This window comes from Miniopterus schreibersii (assembly GCF_964146895.1).
Source record: "Miniopterus schreibersii genome assembly, chromosome: 12".
Lineage (NCBI taxonomy): Eukaryota > Metazoa > Chordata > Mammalia > Chiroptera > Miniopteridae > Miniopterus > Miniopterus schreibersii.
In genome coordinates this window covers 60,008,154-60,027,101 of record NC_138112.1, presented here as the reverse complement: position 1 = coordinate 60,027,101, position 18,948 = coordinate 60,008,154, and the positions used below count along the sequence as shown (strand labels likewise).

The window sequence follows — 18,948 nt, the reverse complement described above, 5'->3', positions numbered from 1 at the left end:
AATAAGGTTTTCAGTTATTCTGGGTAGGGGAAAAATCACTTCTTTTAGGAGTGTAGAAGTAAATTCTTGACTCGCACAATTTTTCAGCACTTACTGTGAATTTTCAATTTTCTCCCTGCAATGGTAGATTGAAACATCTATTGTTTAATCGCCGAATCCCCATTATTATTTGTATTGCATTAGAGTTTTTGATGAATTAATTAATGACTGAGCCATTATTATGCATGTCATGGCTTGCTTGCTTCAACTCAATCATGGTTTAGTGAATTCTTTTATTTTGCCCCAGGTTTCTGAATCCCAGGAAAATTATTCCTGGGCTTTCCAAATTTGATGATTGATGCTTCCGTTTTTAAAGTTATTTAGAAATAAAAAATACATATGACACCTAATTTGCTTATTTTTCTTCTTCTGAACTCATACCACTCAGAATATTGAACATGATTGCTTATTATGTAAGCACATTTCAAGTATCCCCTCCGAAAAGCTTTGGCAGAGGGGAAACACTGATGGGACACAACGTTAGATGCCTTCAGTGATCTGGATACCAGAGAGTCTCCCCAGATTCTCCTTTTGTCATAAATACATGTATTTCAGACTGATAAAAATTTTGTATGTTAAAAATTCCCTCAACTTTCTGAGTCCATAATGATTGTTTATCTTCCCTCATAATTCTCTTAATATGTTATATGTTTGCTTTTCCTTGACTAGGTTCTTAGACTTTTCTTTTGGGAATTAAATGTACTTGTCCATTTCTGTGATCTCAATGAAGTCAGTGGCATACTTTCCATGCATCGCCCTGCAGTGCCCAGCACAATGCCTTACAAACTGCAGTGAGCATCGTGTGTATAAAACCTCTGTAAACATGCTATTGCGAATTCCTTTGATATTTTAAAATAATATATTATTTTACTATATATTTTCTTATTTTACTGCATATACAAATGTTTCATATGTATGCGTGTATAAATATACAATCTCACATATCATTTTGCTCTATGTGAATATGAAAGTAGAGAAATGCCATTATTTAGAATTCCCAAGAAGCAGCTCTCTTTAAGTTTTCATGTGTTTTAAAATATAATTTTAAAAATATGAGTATTTTCTGATTGTTGGTACTGAGCTCACTTTCTATCATTTGTTACATTCTCAAGTTACCTGAAATTTGTAAAAGCGCTTGCAGATATTAGTGTATAATTCACTGGATTGGAGGTACACCCATACTAATGACAGCTATGATTTATCAGTGAGGTGGGAGCTTTCTCCCGCAGAGAGAGCTCAGGAAATCTCCAAGGGATCTATTTCAAGGTAATGCCACGAGTGCTCCGTTTCTGCTTAGAATGGCTATTTATAGTTGGTTCATTTGATTCCTAGAGTGTGCAGGGCAAAATATTTCTTTATCCTGTCATCCTATGGAGCTAAGGGTATGGTGTGTGCTGAGCTAGAGCAAACTTTAAAGCTGATCGGGCTTCTAAGCCAAATCCCATATTATGATTAGTGACGGGCCCAGTCCTGTGATGTGACTAGAGGTGAAGAAATCACAAACGGTTCCCAGGTTGGAGTTGGATGAAAGAATCGGCAGGATGAACCCTGTATCTAAGCCTTATCTAAACCCCCTCTGGGGCTGGAATTGGGTCTGAAATCTTGTTAGGAGGCACCTTCTTGGGAGATTTTATGCCTTTTCTTATTTCACTCAGGTCAGATGAGGGAGAGAGCAGTTTTCTGGTTCAAAAGCACCAAGGGAAATATGACTGAAATTGCAGACACAGCCTCCAGGATTGGAGTGCTGGTTAGATGCCAGGGCCACTTCAAAGCCTGTGGGGTGATGTGGGGCTAATTAATAGCAGACAGCGATATCTAAAAATGATTTTGTAAGCTATGAAATTGGGTAGGTGTAATTGTAGCAAAGTAGACTACAGAGAGTAGCTGATGACCAGGTGAATTTCACTTTTAGAGAACAGAAAAAAATAATAAAAGATGAAAAACATAGGTTTTAGTGGCTTGGGTTCAGGAAAAATATAGCGCAAAGTTGTGTGTTTTGTATATTTTTATTTCTCAGTATCTTTAAAAATAGGAGAAACAAGCATTGGTTTTGTTAAGCACAGGAGATGGTTTCCCTGGAATTCAGAACCACTCGGGTCACTGCAGAAACTTTTCCCAAGTTTGTCTAGTAGGGTATTTCTAGTATGATGATGATGAGTGATGATATTTAATCCCACTGTTATCAGGTCATCTCTGTCATCATCTATACTGTAATTGTTTTATTTTGTTATATTTCAAATAGTCTTCACAATACTTAGGGAGGGGGTCTTACCCATTATGTTACATTAAAATATACAGATTATAGAAGAGTTCATAACTCAAATTTGGTTAGAAATGATGGCTCATATACTCAATCCTAAGGTATATCTCTAAGGTTACATTTTATTGTTTAATTAAAAACACTTTTAGCAAATCTCACTCTCAAGTTATCAATTCAACATTTTTTCCTTGAAAAATCATTTCCTTTCCACCAGAAACTCTGCTAAGTGCTTCAGGGAATACAGAGAGGTGATCAGGACACAAATCTTGCACCAAAAATATTAGAAAGCAGTTATCTAGCCTATCAACAAATATTTATTAAGGCTCTATATTGCAAAAGACAATATATTGACCTAGAGAGATGACCGTGAGCAAGATGGACAAGATGCTTACTCTTATGAAGATTACTTTCTAATAGATGGCTCACTCAGATACGAACATTAATAATGATTATGCAAGGCAGAGTATGATACATGCCAGAGTTGTAAAGGTCAAAACAGGATTTTATCTCAATGAAAGTACAAGGAAATATTTAGAGGAGTGCTGGGTCTTGAAGTCTGTTTGTAATGAGGATGGGTTCAGAGAAGGATTAGAATTTCAATAAATAGCCATTGGCAAACATTGTAAAAGTAGTTAACTTTCTGTGTTTGTTTGTTTCTTTGGGTAAAGAGCTTGAGTATCATTTGGGTAAAGGGCTTAAGGAGTTTGCACGTAATTTTGCTGTGAAATACTAAAATTCTGGGAGGCAGGAAGTTTCTAACAAAATACCATAATCAAATTGTTTGTTAATATTTTGTAAATATATTTTTCTTTTCTCCATTCAGAAAAAGCAAATAATACACTAATATCATTGCAAATTGTGCTGCAATTGTAATAGATTTATCCATAGTGTAGGCTGCCCATAGTTATGATGAGACTCCTAAGAACTACACCAGAGGTACCTCAGAAACTGAGGAAAAAAGTCATTCCTTAGCCATTTTTAAAAATTGATGAGTCTATAATAATAAGATACTGATTTGGTATTATTATTATTTATATATAATTTGATTTAATCAATCCATTAGTTACCAAAGTTTTGGAAATATTTATTGAAATGTTTTCCATCTTTGGATTAAAAGACAATAAACCGAGTTTGAGGTGAAAGTATCTAACAATTGTAACACTAGAGAATTGGTAAGGAAACTTGTCTTGACAAGCATCTATAAATGTAATTAATTAATTAAACCAACTATAACTTGCAAATGATTTTATGCATATTAATGGCCTAGATAATGGGCAGATTTGTGATTTTAGGGTTATCTGAAAGCCACATGCATATTCCCTGAAAATTCACTGAGCATGTTTGATGCTATCATCAAGGGGCAGGGTAATGTGTGTTGCTATGCTTGGATATGCAGGCGAATAAGCAGAAGATGCAAAAGCCTCTGTGTGTGTGTGTGTGTGTGTGTGTGTGTGTGTGTGTGTGTGTGAAAATAAGTAACTACAATACTTTTTTTTTTTTCTTCTTTCAGAATCAAATCAATACTTTTGCATCAGAAATCATATAGATTATAGTCTTTGAGCATTTAACATTGTTCCTTGGTTCTAAATTAGTGAGCTTTTCATGGGTTCAGCTGAAAGATTGTGCAAAACCAGGGGTATTGCTTATCCCTAATTTTGCACCTGAGAATAACTAATCTAGTTAACTTCAGAGAAACATCTCTTTGAGTAATGAAAGCAATACCTGCAGGATTCTACTGAACTGTTCCCTTAAATTTATTCACACTTTGTTTCTTATTGTTGTTGCTGCTTGAGAAGAAAGCTTGCTGTAGATTTTAATTGACTGAGGTTCAAATCCTGGTCCCTCTTCCCTTTATAAATTTTGGACCTTGGGAATATTTCTGAATTTCTCTGATTTTATTGTCTTATTATAATTTTATAAAAATTTATTTGAGCCAGAAGAGGATACACCTGGAAACAAGTTCTCAACAGACTGAGATAAATGCTTCTCGTCTTTATTTTAGAAACTGAGAGTAAGACACTTCGCTTTCAGGGGAGTTTTGAGGATTAAGTATGTTTCAATAAGAAGAGCCTCGCTCACGATCTTCAGAGCTTGGCAGATGCTAGACCTGCCACTCTGTGCTCCCACTTCATGCAAGCTGCTCGACTCCATTAGTGTGTGGGCTCCTTGCCAGTGGAAACACCATTCTAAATTTTTTATCCAAGTTACCAGGACAAATTAATTGCTCAAAGACTGTATGCAGCAGTGTGTGTTTCCCTTTTTTAAATTTTATTATGACAAACATTTCTATACTTTATATTAAACTTTTGATTAGGTTTTTCTCAAAATCAAATTCCTTAGGAGCACTGTGATGTTGACTATTTGGCAGTACAGGGCTTGCTTGGTGTGAGGTCTTTAGAATAAGCATCTAAATATTTGAACTTCTGACTGGTTATCCATTGAGGGACATGCAGCATGTTCTATGTTTTATTAGACTTTTTAATATACTCTGATTATAAGCTAGATACTGTGTAAACACTATATTCATTCCTCATTTAATCTATGCAACAACTGTATGAAATAGGTGTTATCATGATGCTCTTATTGCAAGCAAACAAATTTGGTGCCATCCAGAGAGCATGAGGAATTTGTCCAGGGTTAAACAGATATGGAGTGATGATGATAAATCACAAGCAGATTCTCTGACCATGCGTTACTTCTGGAGTAGTAATATTATAGGAATTCCTGAATGCAGAACACCCAAAAAGACAATGGGTAGATTTTTTAACTATATAACTTGAACTAAAAATAGTCATTGTGCATTATGTAACAGCTCTTTTCTCTCAAAAAACATATGACTCAAAACAATGTACTTTGTGTTTATTTTTTTAAAATCCTACAGTGCTCTGGATTTTTAAAATTTCTAAGTTTATTTTTATCAGGAATACCTCTGTTAATGGTATTAAATATATATTAGCACAAATCAGGCAAAACACCCACAAAGTCATAAAACCACCCAACAAAGGGAACAATTATTCTTATTTTTATGTGCATACTTTCAGATAAATAGTTGCACACAGATGTAATACAAATAGATGTTATTCATAAAAATAGAAGCATTCTCTCTCTTTTTTTTTTTTTTTTTACCTTTTTAACTTCCAGAAATTTTCTGTACTTATCTAAAGAGATATTTTTATTGACACAATTTTGAATAATAAAACATGTTGAGTACCTTTGGTAATTAATTAGAATCAGGACACAATTTTTAAAATGAGCAGCTGAGTATAAACTAGACTAACAACTAGAAAAGTATGTTGTTATAGAAAAATGAAGGAAAATAATATATTAAAGAATAAGCCGTATTTCCAATGTACTCATTTCTATCAAATCAAGTTAACCTTAAAAATGCATAATTAGTCCCAATCTGCCTTCTATGAACCCATAGAACAGATGTATAGAAGATGTAAAAGCTGATATATATATTTCAAGATTGTGCTTTCTGTAGTCTATATGGACATTATGGGTGCTATTTCAATAGGTCTGAAGACTGATGTATAATATAGTATGAGACTTGTAAAGTTAAACAGTTTTCCATATTTGATTCACTCTGTCTCCTTTATGTAAATTAACATTCATCTTTATAAATTTATGAGAAGCAGAAGTAACCATCCTTACCACCTGTCACAGATCATAGAGCTTTTAAAGCAATTCAAGCACTTTTCAAAATAAATGCCATACTTAGCCTAACATAAAGATATAAGGGTTCTTGGTAAATTGTTTTTATATTCCCAAATACTTGCTTTTCAGTTTCTATATACCATCATCGTATTTAGCCTTTTACCTCCGCCTTGTAGCCCCTAGAAAGAGAGTTAAAGCTAATGTCATGGGGGAAAGTGGACCTTTCCAGAAGTTACCTTTCATAGGTCTATTTAAACATTTCTCTAAGGCTGAGATGTGGCCATTCGAATGGAATCCGGCCACTTATTTATTTACCCCCATCAAATGATCAAATGAATCACTTTCCCAATTTGCAATTGAGTCAGATGCAAGCCGTATAGCTGAGGAAAGGCAGTAACTATGTGGACTTAGTTGCTGACATCACCTGGGCTGTCATCACCTATGGGAATAGTGGAAAGTAGACAGAATGTTAAGATTCTTTGTACTAATCAACAAGCAGGGTGTGTTCAAAACCTAACTGAATCTTTGCTCGTTAATTTTTTAACGAAACATCCATGTTCTCTGCTCTTCTGGGACAAAAAAAAAAATTAAACACACTAATAGATTTATTAAAAATTATAGATGTGAGGTTTGTGAGTGTAGCCAAAGCTACATCAACAGAATGATCCTAGGGCTAAGAGATATTGAGAACGTGAATTTCACCACTGAAATCTCTGGCAGTAGTTTGGACTCTGAAGGAAGTAAAATCAATATTTACTTCCCTTATTTAATGACTAAATAATTGATGTAATTTAGATAAATAAATGTAAATGCAGACTCTATTATTGATTAATTAATTGCTATGTGTCCTGAGACAGTCTTCCAGTTTGTACAAGGAGCAATGCACTGTTCACAGTTCCTTCCATTTTATGCCCACACTCCAGGGTAGCACAGTTTATATTCAGCTACCATCAGTTCTTCGTAATGGGTACATGAGAGGCCCATCTGCTTCCTCCCAGCCGAAGCCCTGTGCATTCCACATTGTGCAGCCATCCAAAATACAGGGTGATTCTGAGAGCAGCGATGCCCTTGGGGAATTTCGAGTTGATGGGAAATCAATAAGGGCTTTGATAAATAAGGTTTTAACATGGCCCCTAGTACATGGTAAATGACAGAACATATTTGTTGAGTGAATGTGTTGTTGAATGATATGTACTCTGGCCAAGTAGACTCACCCTTTTGAATTGCTTGCCTTTTGAGGACTGCATGCACTTCAGGGATCTACCTTTTAGCATTTTTGATATCTTTCTCTTCGGTAAGATACCAGATAATAGCATGAATTCGGCAGAATGTGCTGATGTTGTTGCCTGTTTGATAGTGGGGCTCTTTACCATCCCATTTGGAATTTAAATGTAGCTCTGAAATAATTACAGAGCTCGTATATTAGAGGATGCAAGTAGATAAAGCAGCTTTTATACATGTCCCATATACAAGCCTCAAGATGCTTGGCCTGTGAGGCTGAGTAAATATGACTTGGATAAGGGAAATAGGGTTGCAAACTTCTATACTAGACATGGCCTTGTTGTGAACTTATTTTCTATGGCTGTTTTCATGCCTCAATGTTGGAGTTGAATGGTTGTGATAGAGACCATAGGGTCTGCGGAGCTAAACATATTTACTGTCTAGCTTTTTACAGAGAAAGTTTGCTAACCCTTGATAAAAGCAGCAAAGATGGAGAAGGTAAGACCAGAATGAGGGGGGGTACACTGAGCGATAATGTCTTTATTAATCTTTGTTAGCGCCTTTTTAAACTCCAGTAATATTTGTGTTTTCATACCAGCACAGATTTATTGAAATATAGGTGTTTGGATATGGCATTTTGTTTTCAGATGTCCTTCTTCATTGGACATAATTTGTTTTACTAGAAGCCTCAGTGAAACACCTCAAAGTGCTTAAACTAGTACAGCTAAAAAAGAACAGAAATTTATTTTGAGATCTTTTGACCCATAGAAAGACTCTGAGTGCCATTAAAAATCCAAAATAAATAAACCTCAAATGTGAAAATAATTACATAGAAGGTCACACAAAATGAATATAAATGGTTCAGGGTGGAAACGGCCTCAATAGCATAAATCAGAGGAACAGGAAATAACAACCCCACCCCTACCTTTATTCTTGGGAAGTAAGAACATGTCCCAACTTTGACTGATCTTTATTGCTCTGACCCAAAGTACCAGAACCAATTTATCTTGGCCTTAAATGAGTGACAAAGAAAAAGTCTTTGTGCATGAGTTGTCAATGGCCTCAGAAATGAATGAGACGTGTCCAAGATTTTAGGTACATAGTGAGATGCTCAGTTTGTGCTTAAATATATACTCTAGATTCTTTGACAGGCAGGGGAAATAAATGTCTGCTGTGTTTTTTAAATTTTTACCCAATGGTACACATCCCAGAGACATACCATCTTTTGCACTCTAACCCCTATCTGCCACCAACCTGTTACCACCCAGGACCCTTAAAATATTGGGAATCTTTGATTAGTGTCATTGACTGCCATGTTATAGTGAGAACCAAATAAGAAATTAGATTTGGCAGTCTTTTGAAAGCTATAAAACACTGCCGATTAAAGGACTATTAATTATATTTTTATATAAATTTACCCTTTTCTACTTCATTGTTTTCTTCTCATTTGGCCTTATGCACATGTGAGAATGGGATGTCCTAAGGATGGGATCTTGCCTAGTTTTTCATTAAACAGTGCCTGGTACATGATAGAGCTCCAGCAATAATGGTAGTAGATGCCATTATTGTTGTTGAAAGCTGGTAGCAATTTCAATGCACACTTTGGGAATCTGTAATTAATTTGTCTTACCTTTTTATTTCCTGAAAAACTTTGGCTTGTGCTTGCTTTCCATAGTCCAGCCATATGCTCGTAAATAATATTCATTTTTAATTTCTTTCCATATCAGTTTCCTTAATTATAAAATGGGAACAGTCCACGTCCCACCAGCTTTGTCTTCATGGCTGACTGAGATGTGTTTAAAAGTGATCTTAAACTCTCAGAAGCTATTCAAATGTTTTTAGTTACCCTAAGTAAGTGAAAGCAATATAAGGGATACAACAAATGTATGTCTCTGAAACCGAAATACTTTCTTAGAGAATAGCAAAAGTTATTTTCTTCATTATGTCTTACATAATTCTGTACAGGGAGAAGATGGCCCAGAAAAAGTCTTTTAAATATCATTATTAGTATTCTGAAAGATCATTTTGATTTTTTCTTTTGCTTTTAAAAAGCTATAAAAGACATAATTTCTTGCTTTTTTCATTGCAACTTTGATTATATACAATGAAGCACAGTAATGCTCCCAAGAGATGATCCAACCCTTAATATTTCCAGTGCTGACTTGGCCTAGGAAGTAACAGCCTTGTAGCCCTGAAAGTGGGTGGTGGTGGGTGGTCTCCAGAGGTTGGAAAAGCAGAAGAAATGGAGAGAAATTCTCCACCTCTAGCATGGTGATTTGGATTCAAGGCAGCAGAGCTAAATCTTCTATAGTTTATGATGAAAATCCCCATCTGAGTTTCCATGCTGACTCATCGGATAGTGGCGTGCTAACTGTGGGTGCAGCCGAAGAGTTTGCGGTGGGAGGAGGGCGGAGATGGCTTTCCAACTGCTTTCTCTGATGGTAAAGTTTTGATGTTCTCATTTGCTTCTCCCACCAACTTGGTCATAGTGAAATTTTAAAGATGCCTCCTTAATAGTTGAAGCATGACTCAGTGATCCCGGTGACTAAAGCCTTCATCTTGTCTCTTTCTAGAGTTATTATCCTAACTAAGGAGTAGCTGGATGGGCCCACAGCCTTCAAGCGTAGGGATGACGCAGGGACTGACCGACTGATGTTTCACATCCATGTCTCTCTTTCTCCCCCCCTCCTCCCTGTCTCTAAAAAACAAGCAAACAAAAAACCATACAAACAAATCAGAAACATATCCTCAGGTAAGAATGAAAAAAGGAGTAGCTTATGGGACTTTATCCCTTCCCCTCTCTCCACCCTCATAATCTTCATGAACATTGAAACCACCCCAATGAACACACTGTTTAAGTATAAACAATGTGCTTGCGATGTTAATGCTCTCAAGACACAGGCCTCTCATAGGCTTCCTTAAAACAAGATGATTCTTCCTAAGTGCTTCCTATACAAAAATTCTGGAACTTCCCCTGGATCTCTTCTTTCTGGAGGTTGAAAAACAGCCAAAAAAGCATGTGCATTTCATGAGCTAGCATGAGTTTCTTTCGCTGGATTCATGCAAAATGCTGAAGTTACCTGGGTTTCCTGGAACCATTCCCTAGGCGCATTGCCATAGCGACATTACCTAATGAGCATGGCAGATGGGGCAAGGCGGGCTGAAGTGTGCATCACAGCTGCACCTGTCACAGATGCAGGCCTCTGCAAGACTGGCTTTCAAGTCTGACTTGCAGATTGGATATGCTCGTCACTTCGGATTAGTTTCCCATTTAAATTCAGCTGTTGTCATTTTCGTCTTAGCATCATATGCATTCTGTTGCAAGGCCGTGAATAAAATTTCAGCCCCGGAAAATCCTCTCTGTTAACCTTGTATGGTAAAATAAACTCAACACCAAATAACATCACCACCTTAGCTATAGACCCTACCTTTTCTTTTCCAAAATGGATTTCTTTGAACCTTTGAGCTGTTTCTACTACTAATCAGAAAATTGAATATGTCCTTTAAGTCTAGGACAGAAATGGTGATACTGATAATTATAAAAGGTAATAGTTCTTACAAGTTTCTCATTCAACCCTCGCAGTCAATCACACCTACAGGCAATGTTATTGCAAGTGTATAGGTGAGGAAATGAGATCTGATAGGGCTTGACTGACTTGGCCAAATTTTCAGGGCTAGTGAGCAGTAGGTCAAGGATTCAAACTCCCACCCTTCTTACTCCAAAGCCACATCCATCTCATTTACTACGTTGGACACTTACATGGCATACAGTGATCGAAGTGGCTATCTTGAATTCAATACTTATAATATATCAAATGCTGGCTTGTGCTGATAGACAAGGCAAATGCAGTCTCCAGCCTTAGCAGCCTTACAGTCTAACTAGGAAAAAAACTATTAAATTGCCATTTAAGTGTTGTAAGAAAAAGGGTAGGACACTCTGGCCTCAGAGAGCAGATGAATGAAACAAGCTCTGATTGTGCAGCTAAGACTGAAAGTTGAATGGTGGAATTTGGCCAAGTTTACATGGAGGAGAGTGAAATAAGAAAACGAGTAAATTCGAGCCAAAGGAATGGCAAAGAAACAGAGCTGAGAAACACACAGGTTAGTAAAGAAAATATGAGATGGCCTCTGAGATTCCAGAACGAAGAGTGAGGGAGAAGATGGAATATAAAACTTCAGTGGGAGGCAGGGGTCATGCTGCAGGGCTCTTTCTAAGGTTATCATTGTGCTCGATGCTCTGTTGAAAACAATAATTTTTATTTTGACCTTTACAAAGCTACAATCTAGGTATTATCACACCATTTTATCAATAGAGAATCCAGTGCTCACAAAACGAAGGTAGCCAAAATCCTACTGGCATGACCCCAAAGCCCTTGATCACGGGGGCACCCCACGTTGTTGACATACCTTGTCACTTAGCTATGCCACTTAACAGTGACAGGGTATCAGGTTACCTTCCTGCTTGGTCTCTATTGCAAATATGAAGAATGACCCAACCACCTGTCTAGTCAATTCATTTTGTGGTAAAAAACAGGATCATGCGCTCTTCATTAGGGCATAATTGAAAAGGGACATGATTTTTGTGAAACTTTGTAACCAAGGACTGATTAACATTTAATGCTTTACCTACTTTTATCCAACTTTGTAGATTTGACATTTCATACTTTTCTGGTCTTTTTGAGTTGTTAAAAGGAAATAACTTTTCTGTATTTCTTTCTCTCTGTCAGAGGAAAAGAAAACCAAGTATATTTGTATTTAGAAAAAACAATGAAGAAAAAAGATGAAGACCATATTTCTTACTCTGTTTTTTTTTCTTTTCTTTTTTTTTTCTTTTAAAGTTGAATTATTTTGGGCTTTAAACCAGAAAACTTGGGCTGCTTTGTTATCGATCTGTCTGTTCTATATAAAGATCAGACCATATGCTTCTGTCCAAATTGGCAGGGATTCATTTATAGTCCTTGCCTTTCATAGTTTTATTTGTTGCTTACTGCTACAGTCTCACACAGATAATTGAATAGAATAGATCTCCATATTTCATCCAATAGATTTTAAAAATTACTGTTTTTTTAAACTCATATTTAACATAATGTGATTATCTTATGATCTCTTTAGATAGTTTTCACTTCTCTGGTGAAGTGGTTATGTCCCTAATCATGCATTTTAAATTAACCCTATAAATTACTAAGATTCTGAACCTAACGACAGTGTGTGTGTGTGTGTGTGTGTGTGTGTGTGTGCGCGCGCGCATGCGCGCCTGTGAACAGTTTCTTCACACCACCAAGCAATTCTTGGACATAAGCTGCATGTCCTACAATTCAACTGAATTCTGACACTATCTAGTCAGAGATAGCATCAGGTACCACAGGTGAAGGGCTCAGTCCTACAAGACTTCTCTCCACCCCAACTTCAGATGCCAAACTTAAGTCCAGGTTGTCACCTGTGCTTCTGACCAACAGGCTATATAGGTCTGAGCTCAGTTCCAAAGACTTTCTCCTTGGACTCAATTAATTTGCTAGAGGGGCTCAGAGGCCTATTTTACTTGCTAGATCACTGGTTATTTTATAAAATAATATGTAATTCAGAAACATGAAGATGGGAGAGGTGTACAGGGAAAGGTATGAGGAAAGGGTGGAGAGTTTCCATGCCCTCTCTGAATATCGCTCTGCCTGAATCTACCTGTGTTCACCATACAGAAAGCTTTCTGAAACCTGTCCGAGTTTCTATGGAGGCTTTATTACATAGGCATGATTGATTAAATCATTGGCCATTGGTGATTGAAGTCAATCTCCACCTGCCCTCCCCTCCCAGGAGGTGGATTGCTGGATTGAAAGTTTCAATCCTCTAATCACTTGATGGGATTCCCACGCAGCCAGCCCCCATCCTGTAGTTACCTAATGTTATGGGGAAGTACAGGTATTCCTTTCCCCACTGAATTCTGGGGATGGAGTCCTTATGAGATCTCAAGTCTTGCACAGGAAGATGAGTGATTTATATTTGAGTGGAATTACATCTCTGTGTTTCCAGAGTCCCATTACCCTTAATCCAGCCCTGGAAGAAGTATAGCTGGGGATTCAGTAGAGCTAAAAGCAAAGCCAGTGTCCAGAGTTCCTGTTCGATGTTACAGCCAGGTCCAGTTTAGCATTAGTCTAGTTACAGTCCTTTAGTCCATTGGGTGTGTGGTTCACATGGCTGTGGGTCATATGGGCAAATGCCAGCAAGCAGAGACAAGAGAGCCCTGCAAGCCAGGAATCCCATGCAACACAACAGGAGAAACAAAAAGAACAAACTCCTACTTCATACTAGCACATGGAGCTCCCTTCCAGTTGCTAGAAGTAGAAGATAAAGCACATGTTATTCAGTCTTGACTTAGCTGCATGAGATTGGTCTTAATCAGGGGCCAGCAAGCTTTTCTTGTGAAGGACTAGAGAGTAAATATTTTAGGTGTTGTGGGCCTTACCTTCCCTGTGGCACCTACCCAGTTCTGACATTGTAGTACTAAATCAGCCAAATGCAGTAACAAACAAATAGGCATTCTATGTTTCCATAAAATTTTACTTACAGAAACAGGTGGCAGGCCAGATGTAGACCATAGGCTAAACACAGTTAGCTGACCCCTGGTTTGTATGGTATATCACATGGCTTCATTTGAGTTCAATGTATACCATGGTTTCTGAGAACATGATACTATTCTCCTGGCCAGACATTTGCTGACAATCTTACACTCCTGTGCCTTAGTGAAAAGAAGAGAGTTTATGGAGGCCTGTAGTCTTTCAGTCTGCAGATCTTCGCACAAGTGAACTGAAGCAGCAGTTGTACATGTTATGGTATAAATTAGGGCCGTCACATGCATTGCTTTCACATTTTTCTCGCATTATGATTATTTTTTTCTTAAAGAATTTCACGTTTCTATGTGGCTTAAGTCTAGTCTAGATTCCATTTAATATGTTTTAGTTGCTGAAACATGTGGTTATATCAGTCAAAAGTCTTGTAGTTACAAGTTTATGAACACAACTCAAACTAAAACAAGAGAGGGAAGTATAGTGATAACATAATGTGTTTTGAAAACTTAAAAGTTATATCTGGCCTTTAGAACTGGGACTCAGTTGTTTGGGATTCAGTCCAATTTTAACCAGAGATCTTATGAGCAATAGAGCCCATTTCCATCTTCAACCTCTTCTTGAATTTGTGCATTTGCTTTATTATTTTCTCTTATTTGAAGACTAATTTCCTCCTGTCTCTAATCCACTTGAAAGGAAAAATGGCTTCCCAAAGTCTCTGAGCTTAGAGTTTCAGCCCCTGAGAAAGATCACCCCTTTCTTGATTCCACTTTAACTTCTGGGAAAGGACTCTTAGGTCAAATACCTATCCACAGACTGGTCAACTGAAAAAAGGGGATCTGAGAAAAGGGCTGTGATCCTGTACTTTGGGGAACAACCCTGAGCTAGACAGCTGTAGATGGGGGGCAGTTACATAAATCGTTGCACCTGGATGGCCTATGAGACTGAGACAAGTTCTCAGAAAAGTGATTTTGTACAGGGGGAAGTGTTCAGTGTTTTATTTACTGGCTTAGAGAGAGAAAGTCTGACCTTTTAAATTAATCTCTGGCATAGTGTATTAATTTCTCCATTTTCTTGGAAAATTTCGGGACAGTTGGGCACTTCTAAGACAGCTGGCTGCTGAGTGTTTGGAGGCATCATGTAACGTTCTTGGTAAGCAGACCATGAGTGGAAATGAATTCGTCTGTGCTTTGTTGTTGGGCCAATGGGCCTTAGGCTGAAAGATTACTCAAGTGAGGACAATGGAATTGAATGAGAAGGATTGGATTAGCAACTCTTGCCTTTTTATGCTCTGTTTAAGCTACATAATAATTCTATCTCCTTCCCTGCACTGTGATGATAACCTTCAGTGCCTGCACCTCAGAATCTATGGAAAGCAGCAAATGATAATCCAAAATGATGCACACCCTGTTGGACCCCCAAGGCCCACATGGCCCTATCTTGGAAGAAAGGACTAGTTCCACAGCCATATTAAATGTTTCCTCCCTGTGTAAACCTGAACTGCTACATAATAACTGCCCCTCAGCAATGCACGGCATTTTTGGATGAGAACACTGGCTCCCAATGGAAGTGCTGGAGAGGTTTCTGTGGCTTTTCTCCCCATGCTTCTCTAGAATCCGCATCTGACCCATGGCAGACATGAAGTGGTGGTTCTCAGTGACAGCAGTAGGACATGAACCTTCCAATGCTTTATGCATCTTTTCTGATGTTCCTTCATTCCTAAGCAATTTAGTTCACCTAAAGGGAAAAATATACAGTAAATGAATAATAATATAAAATAATACTACAATATAAAATATACTATAGCAACATAATATCATGAAATAAAAATGATAAACAAGACTAATCTGAGCCTGCACTTTTACATTTGTGAAATGGGAGTCATAGCTATAGATTCAGTCATTGATTTAAACTCTCTACCTATAAGTTCGTTGTTATGTTTTGTTTTGTTTTTAAAAGATTCATTCCTAGAAGTTCTCAGCCAAAGCAGGAAAGCATATGTAAGGCAGCCAGACCCAACTCACAGCGTCGGTGTCGTAAGTAGGCAGTTAATTGTAAAATGCCTTTTGAAAAACATGCAAGGTGACACCATTTTCTATGGTGACACTCCATGCCAAAACACATAAAAACAAAGGTTGGGTTAATTAATGTTTCATGGAGATTTTAAGACTTTATTTCCTTCTCATGGGTTTGTTTAAAGCTTGAAATAATCCTAAAACACACATGCCAGAGAGGCTATAAGCAAGAGTGAGCATAATAGGGAAGCCAAGCCTCCGCAGCCCATTGCCTGTGGATGGTGACTCAATTAGCACTATGTTTCAATGCAGAGCAAAAATTAGATCTTCACTGTGCCCTTTGGGTTCCTGTTTTAAAGGGAGGGGAGACATAAGCAATGAATAATAGACCTAATGTGGAAACATTTCATCGGGTTTTTCATTATAATGAAAACATCTCAGTGGAGAGATAAAATGCATTTGCTAAATTCACCAGAATGGAGATGCGATTGTTGGAACAATTTAGGTACTTTATAATTTATTTTACACTAATCTCTGTTTTTGAAATCTGAGCAGTAGGAAGGAAAGAAATATTTTTCATAATACAGTTGGAGGACACAGAAAATGGTCTTTACTTCCAGACATTTCAGATTATGACGTTCATTCTGACAATCATATAGAGCAGAGAAATGAAGTATCAGCTATTAAAAGGAAATTAACTCCCAAATTGCAATCACAACATTAACTTTAGTTAGGATATCAATGGGGAAAAATCATTTTCTCAATATTTGTCTCAGGATGTGTCTCTTTTACATTCAGCCAATTCAGCCCTTGCCTCCAAATGTGTACGTGATCTATAGTTGTTTTTATCAAGGCTGATAAAATCATGTGACTGACCAGGCGACCTAAAAACACAGAAAACAGATAAATTGAATTTCTAATTGATTAGACTTTTCATTAATGTGCATTCACACAAAAATATTTAAAATACTTAAAAATGTTTAAGTTAGCCAACTCCTGCAACAAAGCTACATTGGGGGATGGGGAGAAGCATTGTATGAAAAGATTATTACAATCATTTCTAGCTAGGAACATCCAGGGCTGATGGAAATGGAAAACAGAGAATGGAAAACTCTCTCTTATTATGAGTAACATGGGTTAAGACTATTGAAGAGGACCTCAACCAAGCTCTCTTGTCTAGATGGGCTCAGGAATTAGGCAGATGAGTAGCAGGTCACCACCTGAGAACATGGAAACATAGCTCTGGTACACACCAGGCCCTCTTCTTTTCACCAGGGCAACAACAATGGTTCTACACAGGCTGGCTATTTTGGGCAGTGTTGTTAGAGCCTAAAATGATGAGAAAACTCCCACTCCTGTTGGAATCTATTCCACAGCCCTTCCTGGTCAGGCAACTGAGGTTAAGCATTAGTGGAGCGATTTCAAAATGCTAGTACTTCTTGGCTCCAGAATTTAAAAAAATTGGTTATAACAAGTGGCTGCCCTTTTATCAAATACTGATGAGTGGGTAACAGCTGCTATTGCCTGGGAGCGTTCCTCCTTCCCTTAAGCCAGCTAGTTCCAATGAGGTACAGTTTGAGAAGTAGAGTAGTTTGGGTGTTGGAGGTGGTATTTGGAGACACTGAGTTAGGAGATTGCTCCCGAGGAATGAGGGAAAAAGCAGAGTGACAAGCAGGGGCCAATTAGCATCAAATAAAATAGAAAGGTACCCCTGTTCCTGTACAAAATCACCTTCACTGGTTTTGCTTACATTGTGGCATGGGGCGGCGTCATCGATAGTCCTGATCTTCTCTCCTCCAGTTAATATTGAGTTGGTGGTGTAGACACGCACTGAACTAACTAGCCTGGGACAGAATAGTCAAGTCAGTAAAATGTGTCTTCCACACCTTCCCCCTATGTCCCCCCCCCCCAATGAAGCTATCGCCTATCTCCTACATCTGCTTGATATGATGCCCTTAAATTTTCTTTCATGGCATCTAAGTTCTGTGCCATATGTTAGCTTTCCTTGCCTCCATATCACAAGGCACCCTGTTCAGTCCTTCAATCATTGATTGCTAAGAGGAGAAAACTGACTTAAATGAATTCTTCACTGCTTTTTATTTATAAACACTTGGAACTTGAAAGTGAATTATTTTCTAAAACTTTCTAAGCCTTTGATTTTTGAAATAAAACTTGGATAACTCAAAAGAATAGAAATTTGATTTGACTAAAAAGAGAAATAATAACCGATGAAAATTTATTTACCATTTCAAGGAAATCAGATGCAGTGATATATCACCAGATGGTAAATGGATTAGCATTACCTCTAATGGTGTTTACTATTTTCCACTCAGTGTTATTTGCAATTTTTATGTTATTTGGATTTCCAACTATTTCATTTATTACAAAAATTCATTAAGCAAGACTCTAAAATCTGCTTTTTATATTCTATTTCTTTCCATCCTGATTTATAAGAGTGCTGAAAAATCAGTATTGTAAAGGAGGAAATGTTAGAGTAGGTCATACAATCAAATGCCTGGTAATAAAATAAAAAAATAGGAATAGCTTTGGTAGGATGAAGTTTGGTGGTTTGGGAGATGTAATGAGTAATAAATGGGAACACAGTATCACCGTGCATCTATCTTTTGATATATGCTTAAATTAGTTTTGCTCTTACAAGAGAGTTTGCTGTCTTAATATTATTGTGGTGATTATTACGACCGTAATATTATCCCTAGAGTTTTATTATGGAGTGTTATAGACCCTTTCTTCACTTTAAATGTTGACAGAGGTGATACAGGTACATATATATTAGGTTTTTGGCACTTTTTGGAAATTCAATTTAGTTTCTATGTAAGTTGTTTTCATACTTTTCTTTTCTTATCCCCTGTAGTCAATTACTTTCATTCTTATTTTATGGTTATTACAGAAAAATGTCAAAATAGTTTCTGTGGAATCCAGTGACTTATACTGAACAGTAAGTTTTAACAGTTTTGTATCACTTTTTAGCTATTTCTGTTTAAATATTAATTCCTTTTAAATATTTCAAAGTCAATATTGAGTTGTGATACTTCAATGTCTCTCGGTGTGCTTTGAATATAGAGAGGACTGGCTTTGCCGTGAACTTGACATGGAATGCAAAAGAAAGAGAAGTTTTCGTGATTATTACTAGTTGTTGTGTTCCTAAGCTCCCTTACAGAAAAAACTACCATTTACTGAA

At 37.2% G+C, this 18,948-nt stretch overlaps 1 protein-coding gene across 10 annotated transcripts in view; it reads left to right on the top strand.

Moving 5' to 3' along the window:
• The window catches only part of LRRC4C (leucine rich repeat containing 4C), an 834,219-nt gene that overhangs the window by 363,546 nt on the left and 451,725 nt on the right, over positions 1-18,948 (top strand). The window lies entirely within an intron of this gene.